At 45.1% G+C, this 13623-nt stretch overlaps 1 pseudogene; it reads left to right on the forward strand.

Moving 5' to 3' along the window:
- The first annotated feature begins 7561 nt into the window (after nucleotides 1–7561).
- LOC115139074 (dedicator of cytokinesis protein 11-like) overlaps nucleotides 7562–13623 on the forward strand; it is a 101411-nt pseudogene continuing 95349 nt past the window's right edge.

Below are 13623 nucleotides of genomic sequence, written 5' to 3' on the forward strand. Positions count from 1 at the left end.
CTTCTTTGGGTTCTGTCTGTGTATGTGTTTCTTTCTGATGTCAGTGTTTTTGCAAGAGATTTCTCTCCTCTGACATCAAAAGATGCATGACCTTTCGGGGTGACTCTGACCTCATGACCTCCTGATTTACCATCATGGGATTTTTCCACTGTAAAATCTCCCACACTGTCGATGTCATCTGATTCACCAGGTCTCTTCTTCTCATATGCGACACAACCAACACACAAACCCAGCCAGGACGATGCCAAGACAACATTCAGTGGACTTTTGAAAACCTGCCTTTGCCCAGACGTTTTTTTCTTAACAATCATCATTCAAGTCTTATGACAATGATGCAGTGAAGACAACAGGCGTAGTAACCTTGTGATGAGATTTGATGTTGCCTGATGTGTGCTAGGCAACACAGGTTGCCGGAGTGTGTGTTGTGTCTGGTTAAGCGGATGATCCTCGGGGTAACGGTCGACGTGGTAACAGAGAACAAGCGCTGTTTTGCGGAGGTTGCCTAGACAGCATAGCCAGCGGTGATTCTCTAGAGGCATGCTCCAACCATGCTGTGTGTGTGTGTGTGTGTGTGTGTGTGTGTGTGTGTGGTCTGTCTTTATCTGTCACATTTGTCAATGGGGCATCTTGTTTTATTCTTCTTCCTGGCGTTCCGTGTTTTCTGCTCTTTCCATCCTTTCCACTCTCCTTTTTTAAACTGCCCAGTTGGTGCGTCTCCTACGTTGAGTTGGGGCTGTTTTCTGTCATCTGAAAAAGAGTGGATTGGTTCAAGTAACAGTTTAACATAAGCCTAGTAGTATATTACTAAGGCCCACCAGCTTCATATGCAGTCCTTTCAGATCATAAGACATTGGGACGTTTTGAACGGTAGCTGAAGTGAAACTACTATACGTGTCTGAAGAGCTTTCTTGCGATAAAATATAGTGCCTTCAGAAAGTATTCACACCCTCGACTTTTTCCACATTTAGTTGTGTTACAGCCTGAATTTAAAATGGATTCAATGTAGATTTATTTATTTTTTGGTCCCTCGGCTACACGCAATACCCCATAATGTTATAGTGGAATTAAGTCCTTTGAAGATTTTGCACATTCATAAAAAAATTCAAGCTGAAATGTACTTGGTCAATACGTATTCAACCCCTTTGTTAAATCAAGCCTAAATAGGTTCAGGAGTAAATATTTGCTTAACAAGTCACATAATAAGTTGCATGGGCTGTGTAGTAATAGTATTGAACATGATTTTTGAATGACTACCTCATCTCTGCACCCCACACATACAATTATCTGTAAGGTCCCTCAGTGAATTTCAAACACAGATTCAACCACTAAGACCAGAGAGGTTTTCTAATTCCGCGCAAAGGGTAGATGGGTAAAGAATATCCCTTTGAGCATGGTGAAGTTATTAATTACACTTTGGATGGTGTATTCACGACAAAGGTGCAGGCGTCCTTCCTAACTTGCCGGAGAGGAAGGAAACTGCTCAAGGATTTCACCATGAGGCCAATGGTGACTTGTTACAGAGTGTAATGGCTGTGATAGAACTGAGGATGGATTGACAACATTGTAGTTACTCCACAATACTAACCTAATTGACAGCATGAAAAGAAGGAAGCCTCTACATGATAACAAATATTCAAAAAAATGTATCCTGTTTGCAACAAGACACTGAAGTAATTCTGGCAATAATATGGCAAAGCAATTAACTTTTTGTCTTGAATACAAGGCGTTAGTTATGTTTGGGGCAAATCCAATACAACACATTATTGAGTACCACTCTCTATATTTTCAAGCATACTGGTTGCTGCATCATGCTATGCTTGGAGTTGTTAAGGACTGGGGAGTTTTTCAGGATAAAACATAATAGATCTAAATGGAATGGAGCTAAGCACAGGGACAATCCTAGAGGAAAACCTGGTTCAGTTTGCTTTCCACCCGACACTGGGAGATGAATTCACCTTTCAGCAGGTCAATAACCTAAAATACAAGGCCAAATCTACACTGGAATTGCTTACCAAGAAGACAGCGAATGTTCCTGAGTGCTGAGTTACAGTTTTGACTTAAATCTACTTGAAAATCTATGGCAAGACCTGAACATGTTTGTCGAGCAATGATCAACAACCAACGTGACAGAGCTTGAAGAATTTAAAAAAGAATCATGGGCAAATGTTGCACAATCCAGGTGTGGCAATCTCTTAGGGATTTACCTAGAAAGAGTCACAGCTCTAATCGCTGCCAATGGTGCTTCTACAAAGTGTAGACTCGGGGTTGAATACTTATGTAAATTCGAATATGTCTGTATTTCATTTTCAATACGTTTGCAAAAATGCTTAAAAACATGTTTTCATTGTGTGTAGATGGGTGAGAAAAAAATGTGAATTAAACCATTTTAAGTGCAGGCTGTAACACAACAAAATGTGGATAAATCAAGGGATATGAATACTTTCTGAAGGCACTGTATCTATTAGAGGTCCACCGATTAATCGGAATGGCCGATTAATTAGGGCCGATTTCAAGTTTTCATAACAATCGGAAATCTGTATTTTTGGGCACCGATTTGGCCGATATTTATTTATTTTTTACACCTTTTAATCTTTAACTAGGCAAGTCAGTTAAGAACACGTTCTTATTTTCAATGACGGCCTAGAAACGGTGGGATAACTGCCTCCTTCAGGAGCAGAACGACAGATTTTCACCTTATCAGCTCGGGGGATTCAATCTTGCAACCTTAGTTAACTAGTCCAACGCTATAATGACCTGCCTCTCTCTAGTTGCACTCCACAAGGAGACTGCCTGTTATGCGAATGCAGTAAGCCAAGGTAAGTTGCTAGCTAGCATTAAACTTCTTATTTAAAAAATCAATCAATCATATTCACTAGTTAACTACACATGGTTGATGATATTACTAGATATTATCTAGCGTGTCCTGCGTTGCGTATAATCTGACTGAGCAGTGGTAGGCAGAAGCAGGCGCGTAAACATTCATTCAAACAGCACTTTCTTTGCGTTTTGCCAGTAGCTCTTCGTTGTGCGTCAAGCATTGCGCTGTTTATGACTTCAAGCCTATCAACTCCCAAGATGAGGCTGGTGTAACCGAAGTGAAATGGCTAGCTAGTTAGCGCGCGCTAATAGCGTTTCAAACGTCACTCGCTCTGAGCCTTGGAGTGGTTATTTCCCTTGCACTGCATGGGTAACATTGCTTCGAGGGTGGCTGTTGTCATTGTGTTCCTGGTTCGAGCCCAGGAAGCCATACTGTTTCACTGGCAATACTAAAGTGTCTATAAGAACATCCAATAGTCAAAGGTTAATGAAATACAAATGGTATAGAGGGAAATAGTAAAATATTTTTCCTATAATAACTACAACCTAAAACTTCTTACCTGGGAATATTGAAGACTCATGTTAAAAGGAACCACCAGCTTTCATATGTTCTCATGTTCTGAGCAAGGAACTTAAACGTTAGCTTTCTTACATGGCACATATTGCACTTTTACTTTCTTCTCCAACACTTTGTTTTTGCATTATTTAAACCAAATTGAACATGTTTCATTATTTATTTGAGGCTATTGATTTTGATGTATTATATTAAGTTAAAATAAGTGTTCATTCAGTATTGTTGTAATTGTCATTATTACAAATAAAAATGTTTTAAAAAATAAATTTAAAAACGGCCGATTAATCGGTATCGGCTTTTTTGGGCCTTCAATAATCGGTATCTGCGTTAAAATCATAATCGGTCGACCTCTGCGTGTTTAGTGCTGAGCGGTTAACCAAAATGTCATTTCTTTTCTAGTTTTTTAAATACTAATCGACCAACTCGGTTCAGTTATTTGAATTCCGTTTAGTTTTTTTTGTGCGTAAGTGTTTCTAGGGATTAATCAAATCAAGCCTGAACTGTGCAATGTAGTAGGCAGTTGTAGTTACCAACAGGTCAATGTTTTACAGTTTAACGCAGAAAACATGCTAATTGTCTACAATTAACTCGATCCATTGTGGAACCTACTTGTTCTGTCTGAGACGGAGAGAAGAATGTGCGATGGGGAGGGAGTTGCTTCGTGAGGTATCTCTACCTGAAAATACATGATCTAAGATTGATAAGTGCTTTTCAGCAGGCATATTCCTTATTTACTTTGAAGAACTGTTAAAAGTGATATTTGTCAGACAGCATTATCATGTTTTAAGGTGTGACCCAGTGTTGAAGAAACAAACGTTTATTCTTTAAACAGGTCCAGGCAGGCAGGGGTCAATAATCTAGAGAGGGTGTAAGGCACCGGAACAGCAGGCTCAGGGTCAGGTCAGGCAGAGGTTGGTAAAACCAGAGAGGGTGTAAGGCACCGGAACAGCAGGCTCAGGGTCAGGTCAGGCAGAGGTTGGTAAAACCAGAGAGGGTGTAAGGCACCGGAACAGCAGGCTCAGGGTCAGGTCAGGCAGAGGTTGGTAAACCAGAGAGGGTGTAAGGCACCGGAACAGCAGGCTCAGGGTCAGGTCAGGCAGAGGTTGGTAAACCAGAGAGGGTGTAAGGCACCGGAACAGCAGGCTCAGGGTCAGGTCAGGCAGAGGTTGGTAAACCAGAGTAGAGGCAAAGGTACAGGATGGCAGGCAGGCTCAGGGCTGGCACGAAATGTCAAAACCAGGAAACTCGAAAACTGGGACTATAGCAAAGACAGGCGCAAGGGAGACCGCTGGTAGGTTTGAACAAACAAAATAAACTGGCACGCACAGACAGACAGAAACCACCGGTATAAGTACCCAGGAGAGAATGGGGAGATGGGCGACACCTGGAGGGGGGTGGAGACAAGGACAAGTGAAACAGATCAGGGCGTGACAAGCATAGGCAGCAGCTCTATAGAGATTAAATTAAATAAATTCTTTCTCCCCTTACCCATCTGTCTATCGCCTCCTTTGAATTCCATGCTGTCACAGTTACCAGCCCTTTCAAGCTTAACATCCTTATCATTTATCGCCCTCCAGGTTCCCTCGGAGAGTTCATCAATGAGCTTGATGCCTTGATAAGCTCCTTTCCTGAGGACTGCTCACCTCTCACAGTTCTGGGCGACTTTAACCTCCCCACGTCTACCTTTGACTCATTCCTCTCTGCCTCCTTCTTTCCACTCCTCTCCTCTTTTGACCTCACCCTCTCACCTTCCCCCCCTACTCACAAGGCAGGCAATACGCTCGACCTCATCTTTACTAGATGCTGTTCCTCCACTAACCTCATTGCAACTCCCCTCCAAGTCTCCGACCACTACCTTGTATCCTTTTCCCTCTCGCTCTCATCCAACACTTCCCACACTGCCCCTACTCGGATGGTATCGCGCCGTCCCAACCTTCGCTCTCTCTCCCCGCTACTCTCTCCTCTTCCATCCTATCATCTCTTCCCTCTGCTCAAACCTTCTCCAACCTATCTCCTGATTCTGCCTCCTCAACCCTCCTCTCCTCCCTTTCTGCATCCTTTGACTCTCTATGTCCCCTATCCTCCAGGCCGGCTCGGTCCTCCCCTCCCGCTCCGTGGCTCGACGACTCTTTGCGAGCTCACAGAACAGGGCTCCGGGCAGCCGAGCGGAAATGGAGGAAAACTCGCCTCCCTGCGGACCTGGCATCCTTTCACTCCCTCCTCTCTACATTTTCCTCCTCTGTCTCTGCTGCTAAAGCCACTTTCTACCACGCTAAATTCCAAGCATCTGCCTCTAACCCTAGGAAGCTCTTTGCCACCTTCTCCTCCCTCTTGAATCCTCCTCCCCCTCCCCCTCCTCCCTCTCTGCAGATGACTTCGTCAACCATTTTGAAAAGAAGGTCGACGACATCCGATCCTCGTTTGCTAAGTCAAACGACACCGCTGGTTCTGCTCACACTGCCCTACCCTGTGCTCTGACCTCTTTCTCCCTCTCTCTCCAGATGACATCTCGCGTCTTGTGACGGCCGGCCGCCCAACAACCTGCCCGCTTGACCCTATCCCCTCCTCTCTTCTCCAGACCATCTCCGGTGACCTTCTCCCGTACCTCACCTCGCTCATCAACTCATCCCTGACCGCTGGCTACGTCCCTCCCGTCTTCAAGAGAGCGAGAGTTGCACCCCTTCTGAAAAAACCTACACTCGATCCCTCCGATGTCAACAACTACAGACCAGTATCCCTTCTTTCTTTTCTCTCCAAAACTCTTGAACGTGCCGTCCTTGGCCAGCTCTCCCGCTATCTCTCTCAGAATGACCTTCTTGATCCAAATCAGTCAGGTTTCAAGACTAGTCATTCAACTGAGACTGCTCTTCTCTGTATCACGGAGGCGCTCCACACTGCTAAAGCTAACTCTCTCTCCTCTGCTCTCATCCTTCTAGACCTATCGGCTGCCTTCGATACTGTGAACCATCAGATCCTCCTCTCCACCCTCTCCGAGTTGGGCATCTCCGGCACGGCCCACGCTTGGATTGCGTCCTACCTGACAGGTCGCTCCTACCAGGTGGCGTGGCGAGAATCCGTCTCCTCACCACGTGCTCTCACCACTGGTGTCCCCCAGGGCTCTGTTCTAGGCCCTCTCCTATTCTCGCTATACACCAAGTCACTTGGCTCTGTCATAACCTCACATGGTCTCTCCTATCATTGCTATGCAGACGACACACAATTAATCTTCTCCTTTCCCCCTTCTGACGACCAGGTGGCGAATCGCATCTCTGCATGTCTGGCAGACATATCAGTGTGGATGACGGATCATCACCTCAAGCTGAACCTCGGCAAGACGGAGCTGCTCTTCCTCCCGGGGAAGGACTGCCCGTTCCATGATCTCGCCATCACGGTTGACAACTCCATTGTGTCCTCGTCCCAGAGCGCTAAGAACCTTGGCGTGATCCTGGACAACACCCTGTCGTTCTCAAATAACATCAAGGCGGTGGCCCGTTCCTGTAGGTTCATGCTCTACAACATCCGCAGAGTACGACCCTGCCTCACACAGGAAGCGGCGCAGGTCCTAATCCAGGCACTTGTCATCTCCCGTCTGGATTACTGCAACTCGCTGTTGGCTGGGCTCCCTGCCTGTGCCATTAAACCCCTACAACTCATCCAGAACGCCGCAGCCCGTCTGGTGTTCAACCTTCCCAAGTTCTCTCACGTCACCCCGCTCCTCCGCTCTCTCCACTGGCTTCCAGTTGAAGCTCGCATCCGCTACAAGACCATGGTGCTTGCCTACGGAGCTGTGAGGGGAACGGCACCTCAGTACCTCCAGGCTCTGATCAGGCCCTACACCCAAACAAGGGCACTGCGTTCATCCACCTCTGGCCTGCTCGCCTCCCTACCACTGAGGAAGTACAGTTCCCGCTCAGCCCAGTCAAAACTGTTCGCTGCTCTGGCCCCCCAATGGTGGAACAAACTCCCTCACGACGCCAGGACAGCGGAGTCAATCACCACCTTCCGGAGACACCTGAAACCCCACCTCTTTAAGGAATACCTAGGATAGGATAAAGTAATCCTTCTCACCCCCCTTAAAAGACCTAGATGCACTATTGTAAAGTGGCTGTTCCACTGGATGTCATAAGGTGAAAGCACCAATTTGTAAGTCGCTCTGGATAAGAGCGTCTGCTAAATGACTTAAATGTAATGTAAATGTAAATAATAAAACCAATGTAATATACACAACAACTGAAATATTTTATTGAAGTGAATAAATGATGGTTAATAGGTGATAAGCAGTAATGGACAGTCACTACCATCATGGGACCTTTATTCATTGTTTTATTCTGTGCTGTTACAGCCTTCAACCCAAATACTCTGAAACCGAAATCAAAAAGCACTAATCGCTCAGCACTAGTTTGTATATACACATTGAAGTCCGGTCAAGGGATGTGGGACATGGGGAGTATCTGTGTTCGCTATTGATGGGGAACTGTTGAGGTCGATGAGGACGCTAAAGGTGAGGTGAGTGGGACTTGATCTGTGTGTGTGTGTGTGTGTGTGTGTGTGTGTGTGTGTGTGTGTGTGTGTGTGTGGACGTGTTTCACTATACTTGTGGGGACTAGAATAGTAAACAAACCAAGTTGACCAACTGGGGACATTTTGTTAGTCCCCACAAGGTCAAATGCTATCTCTAGGGGGTTTAGGGTTAAGGTTAGAATTATTGTTAGGATTACAATTAGGGTTAGGAACTAGCGTTAGTTTTAGGGTTAAGGTTAGGTATTAAGGTTAGGGTTGGTTAGGGAAAACAGTATTTTGGATGGGACCCCCCACAAGGTTAGTTGTACAAGACTGTGTGTCTATGTGAACAAATAAACACCAGTACTAAAGCTCCCATCTGCTGGAGTTCCACTTCTCCTCTGTCTTTCCAGACACCTGGAAAAGTTCTCTCTCTCTCTCTCACTGTCATTGTAGCCAAAGACCCCTGAGGCATGTTGTAGTGACGGTTTATGTACGGTGATGGTGTTTGGAGTCCAGGGCCAGATTGATTGCCTAACCCCTTTCTTCGTTCCTTTGTGTGTTTCTCTCTCTCTCTCTCTCTCTCTCTCTCTCTCGCTGTGGTTTACTATGCGGTCTACTATGTTGTTTACCGTGTGTGTGACAGAAATATGAGTGGAGGAGGGAGAATCACTGTGCACCAGCTGAAAGGGAAGTAGTTGGTCTCCTCTCCACTAACTCCCTCGACAGAAGTACAAAGACCCTCTGCTCCAGCTGTGCTGCCTTTTAATGGAATTATAAATGAGTGACAGGTGGGACACACACACACACAGCTGTACACGTTGGCTGTCCTTCCCTTCCTTGAAGTTCTCCTAATGTCTTTGGTCACTGACGAGTAGCCACTGCAGAATGGGTAGTTCCATGCCACAGGCTGCCTCTGCATGAAACTGCTCTGAGGCCCAGGAGTTTATTACTGTAACATAGAGATGACGACATATTGTTCAAAATAGGCTTATCCTATATATCTATTACCATTATCAGTCCATTATTACGCTAGCTTCTGCTGAGCCTTGCACTATTGTTAGAATTAACGATCGGCTTTGCCTAGTTGCTTCTTGAGTTGCTTTGTCCCGGACTGACTCACATGTCTTAGTTCTAGTATAGTGGGTTTTTGTAGTGTTTATTTTATCTGATAATTCCTCAGAATATAGGATTTGAAATCATCCACTTCTCTATGAAACTCTCAACAGGATGTAGTGACTTTACAGCAGATATGTGGTAGAGGTGGAGCCGCCATCTTTGTTTTGTGGTTGTGTTGCCTTGGTAACATGTCAGACTGAGTCACTCCTCAATGGCTGATGAAGTTACAACTCCTGCTATAACTTGTGCCATGCTGCTAAGGGTCACTCAAGTCAAACGAGAAACAGTAGCCAGGAACTTAGACCCAAAGGTTAAAAGGTTATAAGGCATTTTTCAAACCCTGTCCGGTGCCTAACCCTTCCGCAGAGGACTCCTCTGTAGGGGGCCATGTAACATTGCAACCTCTGGGGCCAGAGTGTGGGACATCAACCCCTAAAGGACATTCTGTTGAACTAGATTACTGTGCCCTGTGTTCACAGTGGTAACAGAAGATATGTTTTAAACTCTCCTCCAGTCCAGCAGTCACCCTAATATTTCTCTGTTCTTTCCTTCTATGTTTGTCATTTGTTTTTCCCTCATTTCTCTCTCTCTCTCTCTTGGTTTCTTTCTTTCTCTCGCTGACTATCGCTCTCTTCCTGGGGTCCAATAAACATAAAAATTCTGTTAGTGTGAATGGGCAGGTGAGGGTTTGTGTCTGTTTCTGTGTCTGTCCGAATGTACAGCGCCAGTCAAAAGTTTAGACAAACCTACTCATTCTAGGGTTTTGCTTTATTTTGTACTAATTTCTACATTGTATATGACAGTGAAGAAATCAAAACTAGCATATGGCATCATGTAGTAACCAAAAAGTGTTAAAGAAATCAAAATATATTTTATATTTGAGATTCTTCAAAGTAGCCACCCTTTGCCTTGATGACAGCTTTGCACACTCTTGGCATTTTCTCAACCAGATTCACCTGGAATGCTTTTCCAACAGTCTTGAAGGAGTTCCCACATATACTGAACACTTGTTGGCTAATTTACATTCACTCTGCGGTCCAACTCATCCCAAACCATCTCAATTGGGTTGAGTTTGGGTGATTGTGGAGACCAGGTCATCTGATGCAGCACTCCATCACTCTCCTTCTTGGTCAAATAGCCCTTAACCATTGCTAATAGCAATTGCTATTTATAATTAATCACATCACGGGAGAGCTCACCATGGATCGAAATAATCCGACGATGGGTGGTTTCTGCGTTCCACCATGTTTTTTCTTCTTCACAGAAACCAAAGATAATAAGAGGAGACCAGATGAGTTATTCTGTTTATAGTATGCATGTTGAAGGGGGGGGTGTCGTCTACCATCGTTCACACCCCACCATTCACTTCCAGAAGGTCTGAAACCCAGAATGCATTGTATGTCAACAACATGGCTCCACACATAGCTGGAATTAGCTTAGCTTATCATAATCAGTACATACTTCAAAAAAGTATTTTACACACAATGTGTTCATTACTGTCTATGCAAGAATCGGAATGCATGTTTTGTACTTGAAAACGTGAATAAAACAGCAAATATATAAATAATTACCACACAAAACATTTTCTGAGAGTGATTCAATGATACAAGTGGCGCGTGCCGGCAGTGAATCACGTAAAATCACACTCCCACTCTGAGCCATTCAGTGTTGTTGTTTATGTATGTAGCTAGTGAGCTAAGCTGAAGCATTAGCAATGTCTTTCAAAAGGAGACAACTTACAAATGTGGAAATTCTGGAGATTTCATAAAAATTCTGACAATGACTCTGAGTATGAAAGTCAGGAATCTGACCGTGACAGTGAGGAGCTGCCCCCCAACCTTGAAGCCATTGAGAACCCTGAATCTGTGGACCCTTTGTCCACTAACAAAATCCCGGGTCCCTTTGAAGATGCTGGTGGTGATGGAGGTAGACCGACAGTGGATGAAGTACAGGAGTTCTGTGATGCTGGAAGGCCGCCAGCCATTTCACCCCTCCTGGCCCTGCTGTTTACGTTGATGTGTCCCAGTTTGGAGTGCCCCTTTTATAGCGAGACCAACCCCGATTTATCAGTGCCATTTGAGAAAGAAAAAGCATAGCTGCGTTCTACGTCCTGCGACCCCAGCGCGTATGACAACAGTACAAAACCAAAGATATTGGTTTGTTTTAAGCAATTGATCTTGTCATCGTGTTGATGATCAGCTTTTATACTAACATCACCAATCTGAGGTCAAAAGGATGTGTGATTTCGCCCCCAATTCGACGTGGTCATGGAAAGTAGTGTAATATACATGAATTAGAAATGGCAATATAATTCAATGTCTTAATTTAGGATGATAGTAAATACAGCAAACTCAACTAAAAATAAATGTCTCACTTGTTTAACTATTTAGATAAATGCTTTTCCTAAGCACATTTTAACCAGGTGTTCTAGACTTGAGCGTCCATATGGTCTGTGCAGCAGGCTGAACGTTTGATGTCCCTAATTTTAAATTGATGGGCCAATATAACCACCTAGGAGTTCAGTTGGTACAGCATTCTCCCTCATGGGTACAACAAAAATATAGCCTCGCACAAGGCCCTACCTCAAAATATGTTAACCAGCCAGAAACCACAATACCATGCACCCACTACGGTCAAAAAGATTTTGGTGCACCTAAGATATGATACGGTACTGTATTCTGTGAGGTGGATTTACAGTACCATTTGAAAAACAGCAATTCTTTCCCCGCCCACAACATTTTCCCACAATGCACCATAATTTACAGTATGCTGCAGTAAAATGTTGAAAATACAAACATTGCTGTTGATCCATTGAGGACATAGACTGGCTGTTGGTCCGTTGAGGATATGGACTGGCTGTTGGTTCGTTGAGGATATGGACTGGCTGTTGGTCCGTTGAGGATATGGACTGGCTGTTGGTTCGTTGAGGATATGGACTGGCTGTTGGTCCGTTTGAGGATATGGACTGGCTGTTGGTTCGTTGAGGATATGGACTGGCTGTTGGTCCGTTGAGGATATGGACTGGCTGTTGGTCCGTTGAGGATATGGACTGGCTGTTGGTCCGTTTGAGGATATGGACTGGCTGTTGGTCCGTTTGAGGATATGGACTGGCTGTTGGTCCGTTTGAGGATATGGACTGGCTGTTGGTCCGTTTGAGGATATGGACTGGCTGTTGGTCCGTTTGAGGATATGGACTGGCTGTTGGTCCGTTTGAGGATATGGACTGGCTGTTGGTCCGTTTGAGGATATGGACTGGCTGTTGGTCCGTTTGAGGATATGGACTGGCTGTTGGTCCGTTTGAGGATATGGACTGGCTGTTGGTCCGTTTGAGGATATGGACTGGCTGTTGGTCCGTTTGAGGATATGGACTGGCTGTTGGTCCGTTTGAGGATATGGACTGGCTGTTGGTCCGTTTGAGGATATGGACTGGCTGTTGGTCCGTTTGAGGATATGGAAATGACCAGAAGCGAGATACAGTAGGAAAGAGTTTATGTATTGAGTGTGTATTCCTGGGTTTCTGACAACACAATCACCCTTTCTCACACATCTGTTTTGACAGTAAAGGCCTGAAGACAGACAAGCTTCCAGCTCACGTGTTTGAAATCGATGAAGACGCTAAAGATGAGGTGAGTGGGACTTGATCTCTCTGTGTGTGTGTGTGTGTGAGAGAGAGAGAAACATTGATTATCAGATAATGTTGAGTGGTCTAGTATTGACCTAAGGTCTTCTGTGTGGTCAGTTCACTCACGCCTTCTGGCCTTGTTGGCTTGGTGGTGGTCCTGTTTGAAATACCCTTTTGACATAATGGAGTTAAGGATTGGTCGATAAAGAGAAGGACTTTGATAGTCAACTCATCCACTTGATACTGTATTGGCTATAACCCCACCCCCACCCCCACCCAAAGTATTTATGAAAATATGCCTACAACGAGAATGCAGTACATCAAATAACAGCAATTCAATACAGACACCGTAGCTTACATCCAGACAACCCTAACCCCCCACTGTGCCACTACGATGTGGGTTTGTGGTGAGAAAGGACATGCAGCTGTGCCCAGACTGCACAAACAGACCGAGAGAGATCCAGACCTCACTGGACTTAGAAACCAGAGCTCTTCTCCTCTATAAATACCCCCCCCCCCCTCCCAAAACCCCAATCCCCCGGCCCAGCTCTCAACGGCCCGGCCGGATGTGGATAATCTTAGCATTAAAAAGGTTTGTAATTGAAGGAAAATAAATGGCTGCCAGCCATGGTCCTCTGATGGAGGGAGCAGAGGGCACGGAGCCGAAGGCTAGCACTGAATCATTCCAGGGCTATGTCTGTGACGACACCCTATTCCCTATATAGTGCGTTACTTTTGACCAGAGCTCTATGGGGTAGTGCAGCATGCAGGGAAATTGGCTGCCGTTTGGATACAGCCCCAGTACTCGAGAGAGAGGGAGAAAGTGAGAATAGCAGAGGCTATCAGTCCAGACAGCACTAAAAGAGGCTAATGTTACATGACTTCGTGTCCTTCACAGCTGCACCACAGGCTGTTGACTCGTCTCAGAGGGAGGGAGCAGCCATGGTGTATCACTGGTAGATCTACAGTATATGTAGTCTATTCCTTTTGT

This window comes from Oncorhynchus nerka, linkage group LG12 (genome assembly GCF_034236695.1).
Source record: "Oncorhynchus nerka isolate Pitt River linkage group LG12, Oner_Uvic_2.0, whole genome shotgun sequence".
Classification (NCBI taxonomy): Eukaryota; Metazoa; Chordata; class Actinopteri; order Salmoniformes; family Salmonidae; genus Oncorhynchus; species Oncorhynchus nerka.